Source organism: Ceratosolen solmsi, unplaced genomic scaffold (assembly GCF_000503995.2).
Source record: "Ceratosolen solmsi marchali unplaced genomic scaffold, CerSol_1.0 scaffold7, whole genome shotgun sequence".
NCBI classification, from domain to species: domain Eukaryota; kingdom Metazoa; phylum Arthropoda; class Insecta; order Hymenoptera; family Agaonidae; genus Ceratosolen; species Ceratosolen solmsi.
This window is the reverse complement of record NW_011948413.1, coordinates 5,488,551-5,495,801: the sequence shown is the minus strand read 5'-3', so window position 1 is coordinate 5,495,801 and position 7,251 is coordinate 5,488,551.

The window sequence follows — 7,251 nt, the reverse complement described above, 5'->3', positions numbered from 1 at the left end:
ATTGGCTTGAAAGCAAGAAGCGTTATTAACACTTTTAGATGATGGGATATCGAATCTCATTATCTAAACTGCTGATTTTGATGATGGGATGTGTACCATGATGATTGATAGTATGGATATTTAATTTAAAATTGAGCGTATACATGAATATATCAGATGAGACGAGAACAAGAATATATCATTTAATTATTCTTCCTACTTACTACGATAACAACTACTCTAATATTATTTTCATAACTGTAGTTACTAAACGTATCATAGAAGTAGAAAATCTTATTAATAATATTAATTTGTTACAAAGTTTGGACAGAATTTTTGAAAATCCATAATAAAATGATAATAAAAAATATAAGTTAAAATTCAAGATTACGACACTTCAAATATAATTTCAATGATTTTCCATTCATAAACACTAATATCTGAATATTTTTATTTTAATATTAATACTCTTATATTAATACTGAATTAATATTTGAAAAATGTTAATAAATTATTTGTTTAATAATTTCTAAAAAATTTTAAACACATTGCAACGAAATTGCTAAAAATGAAAACTAGAGGAATAAAAATTAAAACATTAAGTACATTAAAATTATTGAAAATATGAATGATCTTAAAATTAGAAGAGAATAAAATTTCATCTTGATGTCCAAAATTCATAAAAATAAGATTAATACAACGAGAAAATGAAAATCAATATCAATTATTAACATAGTAAATTTAAACAAAGTTATTATTCATTAATTCTATAAACTCTATTATAATATTCAAAAGAATCTCTTATTAATCGAACACTTAATAATATTATATTTCACCGCATATACAAATAATAAAAATGGATATAGATATTTAAATATTGTTTATTAAAATATTTCAAACAGAAATAACTAAGTGCAATTTGAATTATATGTAATTAATAGGAACATTAAGTTTTCTTATATTTGTATTGAATAGCATTCGGTTGACATTTACTATTACGAGATTGACGTCATTAATGATTCACGGAAAGTCAAATTTACTTGAAGTAATACATCAACAGGGTTAATTTATCAGAAATATGTATTCCAGAGAGTAAAAGATTAAACAATTTATTTCAAAATATCTATCATCGTTTATAAAAAAAATTTTTTTTTTTTTGTTTTTTTTTTTAACCTTTATAATACCATAACTTTTACTTTAACTTTATATTGTGATCGTTTTATCTTAAAATCATGCCAAAACGTACAAGTAATATGAAAGTTGAGATGTCAATGCAAAATATTATCTAATATACATGCTTCATTCAATAATTAAATGTTTATAAAACATAACGTGTTTTCAAATTCGTTATTACGAACAAAAAAATGAAGCTTTCTTTCGTGCATTGGATTGTCTTATGCTATGAAAATGTTTTGATTTTCAATAAAACAGTAATTTAAATAAATACGGAGATAATTGCAGATATGATATTTAAATATTTCGTATACCATTGATGTCACTTAATTCAGGACCGTCCGCAGCACCCACATTATTATAATTAACAATTTTATAATTGGTTCAAATACTTTCTTGTTCTCGAAATAAATTCGAATTTGCAATATTTCTTGTTTTAATAACTTTGAAGAGAACAATAAATTTCAATATCTAAATAAACAGATCTGCTCGTATGACAGTTCAAGTAATGACAGTCATTTATAAGTATCAAGAAACACAAGAGCGACAAATGGATATAAACATTCATATAATTTTCGACCAACATACAAATTAAATGGAAAGCCACCAAGAAATACCGCAGAGAATCGATCATATAAGTTTAGCAATTTAAAACGCACCACAGTACTCGTGGTTACCTCGACGACATCGCGCCAAATCCTAGCAATTAATAATGAAAACGTCGATATTTCGCCAGAGCGGGTATAAAAATGCTAATAATCCGCAGCAACTGAAGTCTACCGTTGGCTGTACTTCCTCCTCCTCCTCATCCTCACTCTCTCACTCTCTCACTCTCTCTCTCTCTCTCTCTCTCTCTCTCTCTCTCTCTCTTTCTTTCTTTTTCTATCTTTTCCTTTACGGAAGCCGCAATCTCAACGTGGCAGAACTTGCGGGATGAAGACAGATCGCCGAGGCCGGCTTACACTATACACTACCACATGCAGGGCTCGAGAATAAAGAGGAAGACAGCGAAAGAAAGGAAAATCTATCTATCTATCTATCTATCTATCTATCTATCTATCTATCTATCTATCTATCTATCTATCTATCTATCTATCTATCTATCTATCTATCTATCTATCTATCTATCTATCTATCTATCTATCTATCTATCTATCTATCTATCTATCTATCTATCTATCTATCTATCTATCTATCTATCTATCTATCTATCTATCTATCTATCTATCTATCTATCTATCTATCTATCTATCTATCTATCTATCTATCTATCTATCTATCTATCTATCTATCTATCTATCTATCTATCTATCTATCTATCTATCTATCTATCTATCTATCTATCTATCTATCTATCTATCTATCTATCTATCTATCTATCTATCTATCTATCTATCTATCTATCTATCTATCTATCTATCTATCTATCTATCTATCTATCTATCTATTTAAACCACTACATGAGCGCTAGTGCAAAAGGTTCGTGCAAGATGTTTTTCATCTCCTCGAATTCCAGTCGCAACAGCCGGGATTTCGTAAGTCAGCAGCGCACGGCGCGACGGACACATCTGGATCCTGACAGCGTATAAGTATGTGCGTTCAGGCGCACATGGCACCCACTCTCTCCTTCCGCCCCCTCCCACCACAATCACCACCACCGACAACCTCTTGCCCCTACCCATCCTGCTCTTCCTCGTCGCACTCACCTTCCCCCCGCCACCGCTCACCGCCATCGCCGCCGCCGTCGAGCTACCGCCCTCATTGCCCCGCAAACTCCGTCGCGCTTTCATTCTCTTTCTCTTTCTCTCTGTGTGCCCGGCAAGCGCCCAAATGAGTCACGGACGATATTGCAATCTCGAGCCGTAGGGAGGGAAGGTGTACCAGACTCATAAGCTATAGGTACGTGACTTTTGCATAGAAGCAACCACGCGTGCATGCACACGGAAGTGTATTGGCGACGGGAATGAGAGTGCGGGGGTAGGGACGCGGGGGCTCGTGCTCGATGTGTCGCGCGTTCTCTCCAACTTTTCTAATTACTGCGAGAGTTGCGGAGAGCGCGCGCCGATCGTCGTTATGGATGAAAAAAGAATCCGCCCCCTCGCGAACGGTAGGGTGGTGGATGAGAGGGAGGAGAAGGAAATTTTAATCGGTAACCATAGTATTTTAGACTCAGCAGTCTAATCTATCGATTAATGAAATTCAATTTTATTTTTATGCCTATCGTATGTAATGCTCGCGTGTGTTTTTTTACTCGCTCGCTTTCACTTTTCGAATTTTTCATGAAAGGTATCCTATACTTCTTTCGTCCCATTGCCAATCATATGTATAAATTTTTTTTTATTCCAATTTCATGTAATTTTTTCCATGACAATTGTTGTTTACGAGTCTTTCATAATCTTGAATTCCATTTTATTCCATAATAATGTCCACATAGTTAAGAATTTTCGTAAGCATTTGTAGTAAATTCCGTTTCTTGCAATGTCACACTCTTATTTTCAAAATACGTAAAAGTAATAGATTTTCATTTCACTTATGTATTTAAAAGCAACTTATTATTATCGACATTTCTCCCCATTTTATAATCTTCTAAAATATGAAAGCACTGATTAAAGCGCAATCTAAAAAAATAAAAAAAATAATCAAAGAAATTAATACACATCATTGTAAAAAGAAAATATAGAGAATCGCAATATTTCTTCTCCCTTCATTAAGCTTATCAGTTATTACGCAAAACTAAAACTCAAAGTAAACTATTGGCTCGCCTATGTTTAATAAAAAAAAAAAAAGAAATATATTTTTAAATGATAATAAGTACAAATTTTTAGCCTTGTTGCCTCTGCACGGAAAAAAGCTTGGGAGGACGAATAATATATTGAAGAAGAGTAAGCGAACGCCTGCGCTGGATAGTAGCACTTGATGTTATTTGAGTGGCTGTATGCGAATAAGCCGAGAAAAGCTACGGATTTTCCGTTGCAGCACGTACTTAACTTTCAGAGCAACCATTTGCTTGTTTACTTAACTAAGCGCCTTAACGAATGACGAAGCTCGTCCATCTTCCCACTGGAGACCAATAACGTTTTGTGCTGCCTTCTTCCCTTCCCTATCTCGTTGCTTGAAAAATCATCTTCATATTTTGCGTTTATTCGTCGTTGCTAACGAAGATCGCTTTTACCAATCAATATTCAAACCCCATTTCAATGTCATATAATTTTTTTAGCATTTTATATGGATAATTTCAAATGGATGATTTTTTCAGTAGTTAATAATATGTGCTATTACGAATGTAATTCATAACTTAAATGAAAATTAAGTGCTCAACTGGCTTATAATATGCGTATATGTAATTTATTTGCAAATCTTAAAATACGTGTTGGGATATCGGCGATTTAATAGAAAGTAAAAGAACTACAATGCAACGATGGATAAAATGTAGAAGCAGAAATGTATACGTAAAAGGCCTTGCGCAGTAGTAACAGATTCAAACTAATAGACGTTCATTCGTCCTATACACTCACACGTTTCATAAATCAACTTACTCTTACGCATATTTTACAAAATTTAAAATGATTAAATGTTTCATATATATATATATTTAATTCGCTAGATTTGCATTTTCTAAATAGACTATTAAAGAAGAAGAAAAAAACCTGTATATCAGATTTAATATATTATGCATTATTTACAAATTATCAGACTATCTTTAGTTGTAAAAAAAAATCATAACAATATATTAAAGGTCTGCTTATGCATTTCAACATTAAAAATCGTTTGTACTAGGTAATCGTAAACATTAATGCACATTATTTACGATATATATATATATATATATATATATATATATATATACCTTTGACGAAATAATTTAAACAAGACGTTGATTTATTTATACAGTTTACTCACAACACTGTCAAAAATATCACATTGGTTGAAATGAAATAGAAGTACGGCTTTTATTCTGTCCTGTAAACCGATTAAATTGAGCTTCCAGTGGTACGATACAATCTTTTTATCATTCAAAACATATTCGAATGAAATAACAGTCGCGTAACTTTGGTCGAATGTGCCGTGTATCATCCTATTTTTAAATTAAATATCTATCGTTTAATTATAAAGGGAATTAAATATTTAATTATTTAATAAAACTATGGATTTCGATACAACAATTCGGAAATATTAAATTTAATCTATCTTATTTTAATATTGTCGTGTCAAGAGCAGGAATTAGTTGGAATAAAGGAACTTTTATTTTAATGTTTGTACTAAATGTTTAAAAATCGGAAATAACAGAGATTTCACGTAGTGGATTATACAAAAGAAATCTTCGACAAAATAAAATCGCAACGATCGTCAATTATGGAAGCCCACGATATAAGCCATCGATTCTAAGATTGTAATTCAGGCGCGTTTGGCTTTAACACGTTATTATTTATTTGCTTATTCGTTTAATCTCGTACTCGATCTTTTTTAGCCTACCTAAGATAAATGTAACATAAATAAATATTCTGATTTATTCTGAATCTCTTATGGAATGCTCAGCTGTCAAACTACTACGCGTTAAATTCGTCAACATACAACATTTATTAGCGAGATGTATTGCAATTCATGAACAATTGGCTTGAATAATTGAATAATTAAGTAGTAACTGGCATTAGAATTGTTTAAATAAAGTTCAAGTTTCTCGGTATACTTAGCGATCGGCTCCGTAGTATTCGAACGAACAAACGAGAAGCTCAAGTGCGTATATATTTAATTTCGGTGCCTGTGAAATGCGCCATTCAGTGGAAAAAGCGATCGAAAGTGGATGTCTTCCAGGCCAAATCACCAAATAAAAGCAGAAGGAAAGAACGAGCGGATAGGGCTTGTCGGAATTACGCGAGTAAGTATAAAACGTGAAAGTACCCTATGGTAGGCACTCGTGGATAAAGTAGTGAATAAGCCTCTGGGGTTGTAAGGAAAGGAGGGGGCTGTCGCTCAGTGCGGTGAAAGGAGATCGGCGAAAGCGCGCGCGCTCAACGTAATCCAGGATAACGGCATCAGGAGCTGGACGCGCAGCCTTCTTCGATTTCTCTGAAATTTAATTCAAATGGTCGCGACCCCCGTGTCGTCGTCGTAGATCCCCGGACCCCGAGACTCGCGTGCCCCGACCGTTTCTGTTTTATCTCGGGCGACCGCCCGCGGGGGATATAAAACAGTCGCTGTATTATAAACGTCGATGTGTGGCGTGCGACTTTTGACGCGCACCATACCCCCCCCCCCCCCCCCCCCCCTCCCTCCCCCTTCCCACCATCATCTCTGGCTTTTATTACGTCGGCTGATCGAGCGGACGCGCACCGCGTGCCGCCTTGACTTCCTCGACCTTCGAGTCTTTCATCGCAAGCTGCAGGCTTTCCATAATGGCATCATTATGCCGAGATGCTTTTCGACAAATATGGATCGATCGAGCGATCGAGCCTCGCGAGATATAATTATCGATAATTGGGTCGGTGTCGAAGACGGGGACGGTGACGGGGGTAGGTGTAATATTGGACAGAGGGAGGGGCTGGCATTGTTGCGGGAGACCGGAGATTCGCTTCACTCCGTTATTTCGTATCAATTAATTGATTAAGATGCGGTTATTGTTTCGTCGCTTGGCCTAACCGGGCGAGCAGACTTTTACTTGCAATTGCATTGACCATGTCTTAAGGACGAATCGTAATAATATGCAGCGATGATTTATTATTTTTCTCGGTCGACATCTTATGGGCGTCGATTTGTTTCGTAGCCAATAAATGGCAAGCTGACTGCCAAATCGATGAGACACATATCGGATAACGGCGTGTCGACGTCATAATTTTCCGATTGGGCAATTTTTTAATTGTATTGAAATGAAAATGTGAACGAAGGAAACTAATAATACATGAGTTATTAAAAGAAAACGAGCCTAATGATACGTTTCTAATGATACGAAGGGCAGATTCCAAGCTCCATCCTCCGATGATTAATTATTAAACAGCGAAGTAAATGCACTGAAAATCGCGCAAATTATAAAACAATCGATCGATGGTTACACTCCAATGATTGTTGAAGAGCAACAGTTAAGCAGTTGACGAAACAAACTGC